Source organism: Centrocercus urophasianus, unplaced genomic scaffold (assembly GCF_019232065.1).
Source record: "Centrocercus urophasianus isolate 14NV4802_14NV808 unplaced genomic scaffold, USGS_Curo_1.0 seq_24, whole genome shotgun sequence".
In the NCBI taxonomy this organism is placed as follows: Eukaryota; Metazoa; Chordata; class Aves; order Galliformes; family Phasianidae; genus Centrocercus; species Centrocercus urophasianus.
Window position 1 is genome coordinate 17826589 of NW_024884800.1, and position 14232 is coordinate 17840820.

General features: G+C 39.8%; 1 long non-coding RNA gene across 2 annotated transcripts in view; it reads right to left on the minus strand.

Moving 5' to 3' along the window:
• Window positions 1-226: 226 nt before the first annotated feature.
• LOC122163911 overlaps window positions 227-14232 on the minus strand; it is a 41063-nt gene continuing 27057 nt past the window's right edge. For both annotated transcript variants that reach the window (XR_006170073.1, XR_006170075.1), the window contains one exon: window positions 227-328. This is a non-coding gene — a long non-coding RNA (uncharacterized LOC122163911). The remainder of the gene's footprint in view (window positions 329-14232) is intronic.

Below are 14232 nucleotides of genomic sequence, written 5' to 3' on the forward strand. Positions count from 1 at the left end.
TTTCCTCATACCATATATTCTGGTGGTAAAACAACCCGAATGTGTTTTGATACATGAATGCTGTGAATAGCTACTGAAAGACGGTGAAAGTATAAATGGAAGTGAATCAGCACTTTTTGCAGAGATCCACACGTGTCTCAGCCTATGAGTCCTTTCCTGTGCATTTTGCCATAGAGCAGATCAGTGTAAGAAAGTTTATGACATGTGCATCATTTATTACCTGGCTTCAGGGTTTTCCCAAAGCGCATTGCTCATCTGAAATGGATTCTGCAGTCTGCACAAGGGAACTGCAGCTCTTGGGCTTTGATCCGCAGGCATCAGGAAAATCCTTGGTGAAAAAAAACAATGAATAAACTTCTTGTATAAGAGCTTATATGTGTATACAGAGGTAAGTTCCTATCAGTAAATATTATTTCACTAAACCCAAACATCCGTCTACTGTGGAGTGTAAGTAATTTTCTTCCATCACATTCTGCCTAGCCATTTTTCTTTGCCCTTTGTGAGCAATTTTTATGTAGATGTACCCTAGCTTTAATACATAATAACTATCTTCTCCCTTCCCTTCCCTTCCCTTCCCTTCCCTTCCCTTCCCTCCTACTCTACTCTATGCTACTCTACTCTATCCAATCCCATCCCATTCTGTTTTTCCATTCAGTTCACTAGGTCTCCACTTTAACCATACCCTGAATTAATTTGATTTCATAGTATTTCAGAACAAGCATGCATCTGTGGGTTCTCCTTGGAATGTTTTTTTAATTTTCTGTCTAGCTAAATGCAGACTGAGTTGGCAGGAAAGAAAATTAAAAACAAACAAACAAACCAGAAAATAATTTAAAACAAAAAAAAGAAAAAAAAGAGGAAGTCACCGGTGAGGATTTTCTTCAGAGAATATTCACTAAATAGAAGGTGTCTCTTCTGACACTGTTTGCTAATGATAGATTTTTAAAAATATTTTTTTAATTATAAAAAGTCTGAAGGAGCTTTCTTTATTCATTATCCATCCTCTCTCCAACATGGCCATATTTCGATTACTTGTGTCAGGAGAAAGAGAAGATGAAGCAGAAGTTTGCCTTAAATTACATTGCAGTGATGTATTAATCAACGTTATTCACCAGAGCAACTGTCCATCTTTCCCCCACCATGCAGGAGTCACAAAATAAAGCAAGATTTTACAGATGACAAACATGCGGCTGTCCCCAGAGCTTCACGGTAAGCGGCTTTTGTTTTTTCCCCTTTCTTTACTTCACTTTCCTTCTAGTCTACTGAGATGCACTGGAACATATTTTCCTGCTCTGTGGCTTTGGGTGGATTTTTTTTTGCAGTCACACTCTGTGTTAGCCCCAGTCATTTCTATTCATAACTTTATCAAGTAAGTAAACAACTGCAGCAATAAAGATAGCTTCACTTGCATTGCCACACCTGACACACAAGCTGAGAGCGGTGGATGTCATCTTCTCACCCAAAAGACAAAGTGGACGGAGGGACAGTGCAACATCTCTTTTGTGGCTGTTAAGACACACTGCTGCTTTCCTTTCCCTGTGGTTTCTGCTGCTTTCTGGTACCAATAGACAGAACAGAACAGCACATCCAGGAAAGTCCAGGACTGGATGTTGCAGAATAAATGTCAGGTTCCTGATGATGTAACCAGCCTTTTTCTGAAAACCAACCATGTGGGTTCTTAGCAGCCACTACATTTATTTTGGGAGATCGTTGAAACGAGGAAGTGGTTGGGAGTGGAATACAGGGAACTGGTCACTGCTACTTTCCTCACATACTTGTGTCTCCTCCTATTGCAACAGTATCTGTAGCTGGTGCATTTTCACCATCCGGATCTGGTGTTGTAGTAAATTTCAGCTTCAGGAGTTTATAAATATTATTAGAGTTCATATCTCACACAGACATTACATTTACAAGAATTATTAGCTCTGCTACAAAACTTGCTTTAGAATTCAGTCTCCTTCCCAACCTACGTTGCAGTCAGCTTTAAAATTCTGGTTACTGTGTTCTGAACTTCAACTACTTCTTTACAGTGCCATTTAATAAGTAAGTGAATAAATAAATAAATCAGCAGGACTGTAACGTCTTCAATAACAACAAATCTAAGGAAATACTTTTAGTGACCAGGAGCCCGTTCTGAGAAGCTGGTAGGCTCTCCCTGGTCAGAGTGACCCATGTGCATTACAGTGCATTCCCAGATCACCTTAAATAATGCCAAACAAACCAGCACAGTTAGCAATAAATAAAACACTTGTGCAATCTAAAAAGTATGAGTAGAATGACAACTGGCAAAGAATTAATTTTCTTCCTGCCTTAAACCCACTGCCCTGTTGAGACGAATGCTATTGGAGTTTTAACATAATGGAAAGCAAGGTAAAAATTCTCATCAGACTCTCTGCGGCATCCGCTTCACTGGTTCAACCAAGGTAAAATGCTAGTCTTCAGTTTTTAGGGTTTTGCAGGGACTCGCAGATGCTCAGCTCACAGAAGCAGAGTCAGTACCATCAATATTACTTCTACTTTGTGAAAGCAAAGAGCCAGGCCTGCTGCCACTCCTTGCATAGCCTTGGTAGAAACAGTCCCCCTTGGACACTGCTGCCCCCAGCACAACTACTCTTGGATCAGCACTCACTCCGTTTGAGGTGGGCTTTACCAGTATTGTAGAGAGTTAATTTTTTGTATCAGACTGTCACATAGTAGTAAGTCAAATGCTGTACAAAAGCCTAAGTGCATTGCATTTATACACACAATAAACCCCATCATTTTATCACCACAGTTTTACAATCTGGACTTCCAAAGCTGCTGAATACTCTTCTATTTCTTAACATTCCATGCCTAAGTTTTCAACCTTGAGCAGTAACTGAAAAAAATGGAAATTAAATAATTTACCAGTTTCAGATTCTAACCAGTAAATTGCTGTGAATTTGTAACCGTACCATCATTTTCATTGTACTACATTGGCCATTTAGGTGAATGATAACCCAGGAGACAACACCATGCAGGGCTAGCAAACAAATAAATCATTTAGATTGCGCACTGCTTTCAACTGAAAAAGGGGCAGTAAATCTGTCCTGCCATTGCCTTCTCTTTTGTTGAATCTTCAGGATGGTGCAGTCTTCTCACTGAAACAAATAAAAAAAAAAATTCTACAGGTTTAATTTATCGTCTGGGTTTTGAGCATAATGGCTAAGGCTGACCAATACAAGTCAGTGTGCTAGAAGAATAGGGTCAGTCATTTAAGATCATGCCAGATAAAACATACGTCTAGTTTTAAGTGGACAAAGAGAAAATTCTGGTTACAGCATGGCACCATCTAACGGCTTCGGCTTTAACTGCAAGATTCCTAAAAAGCTCCAACTTGTGAAGGTGCAAACTGCCCTAATATCAGTATTCTGCTCACCTACCCCTCCATGTATCATAGGCAGACAGGAAAAGAAGAAAAGGAATTAACATCGATTTAAAATATTAATCTGGACTGACACTTAGATGACCTCGGTTGAATATTTTAGTTCCAAGATAAATATTTAAACACAAACAATATTTATGTATAAAAACAATTTAGTGTTTGTATATAAATACAGACACATAAATATCAGAAGTCCATGTTTGCAGAGATTATCACATTTTTCTTTCCAATTAAAAATATCTGGCACATCATAACGTTACATTTCTTTGAAAAGGTTGACCAGAAAGACAAGACTTTGTACAATTCATTGTCAACTTCTGTTTTGATTTTGTTTATTTGGAGTGAGTTAGAGGTAGGTAGGAGATAACCAAGACTCTTGGTTTGCATGGTAAGATTCATTTGCTTGCATGTTTCCATTGCACGTGTGGAAATGCTAACATGTACATTCCTTGTAAGAATGCCAAAGATTTATTAATCTTTTAAATACATTCAGAAATAAACCAGTAAGAGACAACTATGCACTGAATAAATACGACAGGCAGAAATCTTTGTCTGGATATGAAGTGTAGTTAAAGAACATGACCCTTCTTGGAGTTGTTCAAGGGAAATTTAGATGTTTGTACTGAGTGCCATGATTGAATGGGAAAAATTGGTGATAGGTGGGCAGTTGGACTGGATGATCTTGGAGGTCTTTTCCAACCTTGGTGATTCTGTGATTCTTTTCTATAATTCTGACTGCCATTCAGATGTTAACAGAAAAACAAGTCGTATGTAAGACACTTAAAAGTGAAAGGGTCCGTTAACTTTACCATTCCACCAATTCAAGGCATTTAAAACCCATTTAAAAATAAGAGCGTACTTCTTTCCCAGGAACAGGCAGCCCAGGGCAGAGCTGGCCATCCTCCCACCCACCGCAGCCATGCTTTGGCTCTGGGATTCCCTACATCTTTCATTGCTGCCTTTGGAATGAAACCGAAAACCTCAGCTCAGAATTGCTCTGAGTTCATCTGTAAGTCTTCTGCTTATTCTCCAAATTTCCTGAGAATCAGCAAAGCTCCCTCTCTGGTAAATATTTAGTCATCTGAGCCTAGCCAGGAAGTGCACAACTGGAAAGACTTGCTGCTGAATCTGCTGTGAACTCCATGGCATCAAAGACAAGCTAAACATAATGAAAATGTTTCAAGTGACTGTGGTGGAATTTGGACACAGTTGGTGTAATCCATATTACACAGATCTTCTCATCTGCAAAAATAGCCCCGTGAAAAGAATGGCAAAAATTTAAAGGCAGATCCATGAAGTAATTCAACAATTCTCACATACTGAAAATACACTGAAAAGTGCCAGGAAACAAGAAAATAATTTTTGAAGAGAGTGAATAAAAGTACCAAATGAAGTGATGTATTAGAAATAGATCTGATTAATCCTTTTCTTTCTCCTTTGGAGAAACTTTCACATGTTCCGCTCATGCACAGATAATCAGTTATTTTTATGATTACTGCTGGATTAGATCCTATTCATATCAGTAAGGCAAAAGCATTTCCTGACTCAGCTATAATTCTGCTGTCCCCTCTTATGAGCATAGCCTGAATCTGTTCAGAAGTGCAGATGGTTCTGAATCACGTTTTCAGAAACAAGATGTTCACGACTCTGCGTGCTTTGGCAGAGCCTCAACACAACATGACGGGGCATTTCTATTAGATCTCTGTTGAAGACAGCATTGTAAAAATGGATCCCAAGGCCTGTGCTTCGGGGCTGCAATAATGCATTTGTCCAACTAGCAAAAGTCCTGTGCACAGACAGGGAGCCTCTATTCACTGCTGAGAACATCACTGCTGTGTCAGACACTGAGTAGTTATGATCACAGTCAGTTACTTGGACAGCATAGTATGTAAATACCACAGCCTTCATAGAAAAGATCTAAGCTTTAAATGTCGCTGCTTGTAAGTTTATTGTACTAGAAGTGCCAGTAGGAGGAGAAAAAAAGAATCAATCACACAATCATATATTATAACTTTTCATTTATACATATGCTTTGTTTAAAGGTCCGTTCTGGCAATCAGAAGCAAAAGCCCTCTCACACAATGTAGATCTAAATGCAGACATAGTTCTTGTTTACAAGGATAGTTACAAAAGCAAGAAACAGAAAGAACAGCCTGAGGCAGTGACAGGTTATTTCCAGCTGGAAAGCCCATGCACATCAGCTAGATCAATTTACTAGGTAAGAAGAGTGATGCATTTACCATGGCTGTACCAGGACATAACCAAAGGCTGCGGTGGGCTTTGAGCTGGGGAAACGACTGAGCACTGAAGCAACATAAATTGATGGTTCAGACTGAAGGACATCACAAAGAGTAAAGGGCAGCAATTTAAACATCACTTAATGGAAGGACAGAAGAGGAAGAGTAGAGCAAAGTAAGATTGTCAGAGAAGCGAACTGTGCTACTTTTGTGTAGAAATATGGTCCAGTTAAAGTTCTGAAAATGACTACAGTCTACTGAGGAAGTTCCCGATTAATTTATGCTTATGGCCTAAAACATCCCAAAATATACCTCTAGCCATATTTTTTAAAATACATCAATTTTTCCCATCGTTGCCACTGATCACTTCATCATGTGTTTTCTGTTGAAAAAAAAAAAGGGGGGTTAAATAGCAACTAATTACATATTTTCAAGCTGCAGCCTCCACACACAGATATTCTGGCTAGTTTGACAGCGATTCCAAAACCTGGGTGATTGCTCAAACCACATCATAGTCATACATAAGGGAAGATGGAGCCAGAATGAAAGCACTTCCTGCACTCTTGCTTCACTCTACTGCGCCCTACAGCTTTGTTTGGCAAAGGTAAATTGCAATTCTTATTCCTCTTCACGCTGACCTCCCATAGCTCAGATTATTCTTCTTCTTCCTCTGTGAAAGCAGCATTGCTGTATTCTGCTTTTTGTACTTCCTTCTGCACAGGGCAGTGCAGAGCTACAGGTAGAGCACAGCTTCCTGCCAGTATGTGATGGGTAGTTCAGTGCTTCTATAACACAAAGTTGCTATAGGTCACTGCCTAGGCAGAGAAGTAAAACACTGCTTGAAAAAGCACATTGGGCCTGCCAAAAGCTGACTTTCAATCCTTCCAAGATTAGCAACATTGAAATCCACAAGAAAAAGATGATTGAGCTCCCTTTTCCTCTGTCCCTCCTTCAGATGGTAAGCACATGGTCCTCAGTTCTTCTCAAGTCCACAAGAGGCTTTCCCTCTCCTCTCATCTACCTAGTGTCACTACAGCTCATCTTTACTTGCCTTTCTCTTCCCAAATCAGAGTCATAATGTGGTCAAAAATGCAGCTATTAAAGAACTTTGCTAGTTAAAGAAAATGGAGCTGAGCAGTTGCAGCTGCATTCTAGTGATACCCTGAAACTACAGAAAGGTGTTATGACAGAGATATGGAATAAAACCTGGGAGATTAGCAATAGATCCTTAGTTTGCATTCCTCAAAATCTGAATCTCTTCCTCTGTACCACATTCCTCAAATAGTCGATCCCTGCCAGCTTTTATTTGTGTGACCCTGTATGGCTGAGAAAGAGGGGGATGGAATGCAGACTCCAAAAATAGGGCAGAAGACAGAAGCGGCATAAAAGCAGAAGTGGGAGATAGGCAGCAATCGCGACAGAAATTCAGCTATCTTTGTTCATTTTGGAGGAAGATAACAGTAAATCATCTGCCAGTCTCTAGCAAAAATACTCGAGTAGTAATTCTCAAATGGAAGGAAAGCAACTCTACCAAAGTCATGCAAGTAAAAAAAGACTGATAAATAAACTTTCTTACAGAACCTTGAGGACTAATGTATGCAGTAATGAGAGTAACTGCACTACTGGATAAGTGTATCTTTTTATAAAAAAAGGAAATAACAGTGTTTGGCAATGGCTAAATATCAGGCTAGCATTAAAATAAGGGGAAAAGATTCACCATTTTGTACACATTGAAGAAAACACCTCAGATACAGATTCAGTGGCTTTATTGATTGCTCAGTGTTGAGTGGAAATATATGTAAGGAAATTTCCTTATGCTGACTTTGAAATTTGCCTCTAGTGAAATTCTTCCTTTCCCTTGAATCCATCCACGAAGCATGGTAGCAAGGAGCAGGCCTTTTGGCAAATAGCATGTTTCCCTTTCTGCATAAATTAGGCTCATCTACCTGGGCAACCTGCAGCCAAAGGCTGAATAACCCAGTTTTGCAAATATTATCCACTCTGCACTTTAAATCATAATCTCTGCCCTTTCCAGTTCTTTAGAAACATGTCACATCCTATTGAATGTTAAGGAGAGAGATGGAAATTTGCAAATCGCTGCTCACGTTGAGAGGAAATCACAGTTTAGTGGGATATGTGGAGCACAAATTTCTGAGAACCTATGTGCTGCTCCCAGCTCCCAGCTTCCAAAATAGCTTTATGAAACCTGACTCAGTTTGCCCAGTGCCTCAATCTGCCAGTCCCAGCAGTGACCCAACAGTACGATCCTCACATTGACACCTGCACAGCTCACACTGACACCAGCACATCTCCTAAGAGCACAGCCCTCCTGGGCTCATCAGACACTTGTCCCACTACTTTTCTGCTAAATTTGTATTGCTTGCTATTTTTAAGTATTCTGTGATATTCTGTGACATTATAAGTTGATCATTTCACCATTTAAACAAGAATTTTTTTTTCCTTGATATGAGAAGATGTCATTTGAATGCATGTACATGCAAGTTTGATACCCTTCCTAGAACTGAACACACATCATATGTAACCAGCCAGGACAACAGCAGCTTAGCAGCAGCTGCTACCTGCTGCTTCTCCTCTCTGCATTTCACACGGAGGTCTTACCTCAGCCAACCCTGTGCACCTTCTCCAGGTGGGCTACCTTGATAGACCTCCCTATTTCCTCAGCACTTGCTCCACATGAAGCTCTTCAGGTCACCTTCTTCGTGTGGCTCTCCTGATACTGATGTAACAGAACTAATTCCTCGGACTGGGCTAGTTAAAGTGACTTTAGCATGGATTGATGCTACAGTGAAGACAGGAAAGCTGAAAGAATTGCAGAAATGGTCACAACTCAACTGCCTCTGAATGAAATAGCAAACAAGGCACTGAGAATACTTAGTGCTTACAAACACTATGTTCCTAAGACTCATTTCTGGTGGCATAATTTTCAGACAGTCAATACATTTGAGGAAATTATTGCAGTCAATTAAAGTTTTAGATTTGTTTTACACTACTTAGGAAGAGTATGCAAAGTTATGTCTTAATGAAAATCCTGGGAGAATGGCTGACATACGTATTTAATAAATAAACCATTTGCGATTGTTAGCTGAAAGGGAAAAGAAAGCATTTCATAGGAGGGAAAGAACTGTACAAATACTGAGAAAATTGTTTCTAGACTCTAGACTTGTTCAGTCCCATGGCATATGAGACATTCTGAATAAAATGGAGTGTACTAAGAAAGGGCAATCTTCTATGTAATATATATACAAAGCTAGTCTGTGCATGTTACAGTGGTGTCTGCTTCAGATTACTCTGTACTTCCTCCCCTCTAATTTCCCCACTGTCTCTATACCAGCATGATCAGGGAAGATAAAGGAGGCAGAAGGTGAAGGGGAGAGGGGCATAAAGAAGGCCATACCATCAACTCTTAAAATTCACGAAAACTTAAGTTTCACTTTTTCACAGTCTTTGAATGATAAGTCAGCTCCAGCACTAAGAGGGTTCTGCTCTACTTGTGCTGGGACAGCTGTGTGGATGCCCAACAGACTGTGTGAGGATGGCTGTAGCTGTGTAATACTGGGAAAAGGGGGAAGATTATTAATTATTTTCCATAACCTTTTTGTCATTAGCTCCCAATGGGACGATTTTGCTACAACACAATGCGGGGTTTGTACTCCCCATTATGAGAGCCTGGAAGAAGCTAACGTGCCTTTGGGTACCTCATCAGCCTCTCCCAGAGGCAAGCGGCAGACTTCAAAGGAGGAACAAAAAGGAAGAGGTCTGCTTAATTAGTGCTTGGCTCCAAAGGGGAGCAGGCCTGTGGAAGACACAAGGATGGCTGCTCCCTGTCAGAGTCCCTTGGAGAAGCAGGCCTGCCAAAAGACGTTTGCTTTTCTGGCTGCCAACATTCAACTTCCGCTCGCCCAAGTACTGTCTGTGTGGAAATTTTTCTGTGTTCGCGGAAAGGGACAAAGGTCTGCTGCCAACATATCCCAGAAGCAAAATGAAATGGAACCCTTCTGCACACGTAGGTCAAATCTTGCATACAGCATAGGATAGAAGTTGAATACCTTGAATTTATACGTTGGATATATGCTGAATAGCAGGCCCTGCCCTCCAACATCCCCAGATGCCACAAGGCCACAGCAATTCATTCAGCCTGAATGCTTTATGCGTATATGCACACATACATTTAACTAAAACTGCATCCTCTTTCTGTTACAACAAGTTTTAATTGTTCTCTCCATTTCATTTTTCTCTCCCCAGCTGCATCTCTGATCAAGAGCAGTATAACTACGTGCACCAGGATCAACAGAATAGAGATCTCCAAGACCAACACTTCCTCTTAGAAGTCTTTTATTTTCTTGCTTGTGTCTTGCTGTGGTGGAAACAAAGCAGATTGATTAGTTGTAGCACCCAGGAGAATACAAGGCATGAACAGCTGAGAGGGGACAGAAGCTTTGGAGACACTGCAATAACAGAAAGAAGAGCTTAAGAAGCACATCTTTACAGACGGCTTCACATCCTGTGTTACGAAACCTACTCACGTCGAGAGGACACCACTTTGTTTTCAAAGACCAAATGAAGCGCACAGTCAGATTTATTATATGCTTCAAAAAGAAGAGATACACTCTCTGAATAAAGAATCCATGCTCAAATGCACAGCAAAATGAATGTACGATCTTCCTGTTTCACATTCTTCATCCTGAGCATGAAGTATACACACAAGCCTTTCTATGCAGGTTAACTCACAGACAGAAAAATAAAACTCGTGTTAATAACAGAAAATGAGGAAAGCTCAAACCCTTCAAGGCTTTAAAAACAAACAGTTAAATTTGCTGTTCACCACAGGGTAACTAAGAAGAAAAAAAATGAAGGATGGAGAAATTGAGACAGAGTCTGTTTCTTCTTTATCTTAAGACTAAGCAAGTAGAGCACGATCAAAGTATTATAAATAAAAAAAGAACAAAAGACAAATGAGTCTAAATGAGTCTGAAGTAATATTTGCTATAAGCTTTAGGCAGTCAAGGGCCTTCTGTAGAAACAGCCAGCTTCTGGGTTTTAAAACCCAATGAATCAATCTAATTTATAACCATATGGTCTTTGTGTTAGAAAAGGAAGGAAGGAAAAAAAGTATCATGGCATGAAGAGGGCTAGAGGAAAGACAGAGCTGGGGGAGCACTGTTCAAACCGAACATGTTATTCAGTTTTCATTTAGTACAGATAAAAGTTCAGCATGAAGACTGTCATTAAAACATAGCCTAAAAGAAAATGGAAAAGGCAATCTCTTATTCGGTATGAGCTTCAGCTGTTTCAAAAGGATATCCTTATCGTTAAAATATTCACTAGTGTCTATTATGAATTAACTTTTAGCTTTATTCATTGCTTACACAGAGTAAGTAGCAGAAAAAAAAATAGAGTGAGAATGTAGGAAATTAAGATGGCCATTTATCATCTTTCCCTGGAAGTCTTCTGAAGACCTACACAAAACATAAAGCTAAAACCTCTGAATTTAAGAACGCATGCTGCTAATTAAGCAAAATTAATATATTTTCCATAGTTCTGCGACATGAGATTTCATTAAAAACTAGGGCTTTGCTCTCCTAGTTCTGTGTTAGAAGGAAATCCATTTTATTTAACAGACGGGAATCTTTCAGAACTTGACACAGGGCAAACAAGTTAAAGATCTCTGGTTCACTGAAAGAGTCCTTCAGGGTCACCCGGAAAGTTCTGCAAAACCTGGAACACTAGATGTGTTCAAACACCCAGCAGAGCTGCGGCTCCAGTCATCAGAACGCATCTAAAGCCTCAGCACAGTCAGTTGTTACAGCACAGGTTCCAAAATTCCTGTTGAACGATCTGCTGCCAGCACAGACTGTTTGCTGAAGGCTGTGTGCACTCTGCATGCACTCTGCACACAAACATTTCCATCAGAAGAAGAAGAGCACAGGGCTGCTCCTGGCAGCACCTCTGGAAGTACAGGCCTAGGTGCATCCTGCTCCCTGCTCTGTAAGATTTCTTAGCATCGGAGCAAAGGAAATAGTAAACAATTTGAAAATTCAGCCCTTCTAATCAACTGCAAGCACTGTTAAGAGCAAAGCTTATAATTGCCTTCTTAAGGCAGTCTTGCTGGCATTTCACCCCCTGTGTTCTTTGAAAACGACAAACATACACACAGTATCAATAAATAGAAAAAGCAGAAAGATCAAAAAGAGACACAAGACACCAGTATCAGCAGAGACCAGTGAGAAAATCTGAAACACTTATTTGGTTAAAAAATTCAGACAAATGTGAATTGGATGAGGCTCTGAGCACCTGAAGGAGCTGTAGGAATATGTGTTCACTGCAGGAGAGTTGGACCAGCTGGTCTTTAAGAGTCCCTTCCAACTCAAACAATTCTGTGACTCTAACAACTTCCTCCTAATGGCCTTATAGATGCCTACTGCTTCAGATGTTATAAAGTTGTTTAAGTATTTCTTATCATTCAAATGCATATTTAAATGCATTTAGAACACCTATTCAGACACCAGACACAGTATATCTGTATTCTCCCTAAATATAGCGAATAACTATTACAATACAACAATAAAACTATCACGAAGAATTCCTTCTGCAGTTTATTTGATGCCACGGCCCATTTCCAATAAACAAAGGTTGACAAAATTCTAAAAGGACCCAACAGAAATACTGCTGTTTCACAGCCTTCAATCCCAAATCCTGCCTTTGAAAATCTGGGATAGCAGTCATCGCAGTGTGCTCTTATAAAGAACAAACCCAGTCTCCAATTACAGAGGTGAGTCATCTCACAGCTCAAGTGACCCATCTTGCACAAATCACTGCTGTCCTAGGGAAGCAAAACCTTTCAGACATCAAGCTCAAAATACTTGCAATAGTTAACCCAGGACACAACTATCTTACATTGCAAGTCTGAGGGAACACATGGGAAAAAGGACATCACCGACCTGCAATTGCTGCATGAGTATGATCTCACACAGCTAAATGCAATGAGTAGCAAGCTGGCAGCCCCAGTCTTTTTTTCAGGGGGAATCATTATTCAGGTCCTTCTCTACATATTGAGTATTTCTTCAGGTTTCTTTGTCAAATCTTCAGCCAATTAGCTCTGCAAATCTCATTATAATTCACAGAACTGTTCATCTCAGTTGGTCAGATTGGCTAACATGAAGACATAAACCTGAGTATCAACATTTTACTGAGGATATCACAACACTTCTGCCTCGATTCCTCCTGTTACTAAGTTATGCATCCAGAAAGGGAGGAGTGGTAAAGGTGGGTTTATGTTACTTGTACTGCAGGTGTTGAGAACCAGTTCATAACTGCTTAGGAGAGCTGTGCCATTTCTCAGAAGCCTCCTTACGAGCAAGGAAGGGAGAAGCCTGAGGAGTTGTGCAGGCACCATCACAGCTCCTGTCCAGAGCTGAACACACCTTCCACATTTATTTCATCCCATCTCAGATCTTACTGCCAGTTCTCCAACAGAATCCTCAGATTCTAGCAACCATTCTCCATCTACTTTACAGTATTCAATGGCCTTTCATGCCCTTACTTCCCTACTACATTCCATACATTTACTGGAAAGTCCAGACGATGAGCTGAAATACAACTTTACAAGTGATAAAAATGAGGAAGGTTATTAGGAAACTCATTCTGAGTTACTGTAATTGCAATAGAGCTGGGTAAAAGTAAATAAAATGAAAAAGGGCTGTTAAGGGACATCATGTATAACACAATACCTTAAACAGGGATATCATATATCACATAATACCTTAAACAATGGTCCAAACTGCGAAAGACAACAACTGCCATCGGTTTGCTACTGTAAAAAGTCTGGTTCTGTCATCTTGGTGAAGTTAACATAAGGCACACAGGGTCAGTATGTCAGGATATGTTCCTATAATACCTCCTTACCATATCCCAAAAGCTATTTCCCCTCTCCATTCAAAATAATCTATGTTTTCCACAAATAATCGTAATTCTTAACTGTAAAATGGTGACTTAGTCAAAGAACCTGTATTTCATGTTAAAAATACTTCCTTTAATAAAGCATGTTTGTGATCTCAAGGAAACCAAGTGTAGAAGAGTGTGAACATTAGCAGTCAGCAAAAGACCGAGAGCTTTCTGATGATGAATTACACCTGTAAGTGGGCTACTCCAATATTGTTATTTCTGGAATTTCAAGTATGAACTCTGCAAACAGCCAGACTACAAATTTCTATTCACTGGCAATAAACGTCTGCTACTTTGGTACCAAGTACAACAGGATATTATTGTTTACATATAGTCTTTACCTCCTAATTAGGGGAAAATCTGCCAAGTTATGTCCCTACTAAAGGGAATTTTAGAAATGGATGGAGGCACAGTGTTAGTGTGCAGTGGATTTTTTTCACTTTGAAGAAAAATGTCATCCTTGGAAAATATACTTCAGTGCAGAATAGATTTATTGGCCTTTTTCATTGGATCTTAATTTGATGACAAAACATTAAATGGATGTTGTGTTACATTGAATGCAGTTTTGACAATGGGTTCATTCACCCATTGTAGTTGCTAAGAAAACGTCCTTATATCCCTGTGTTAAAA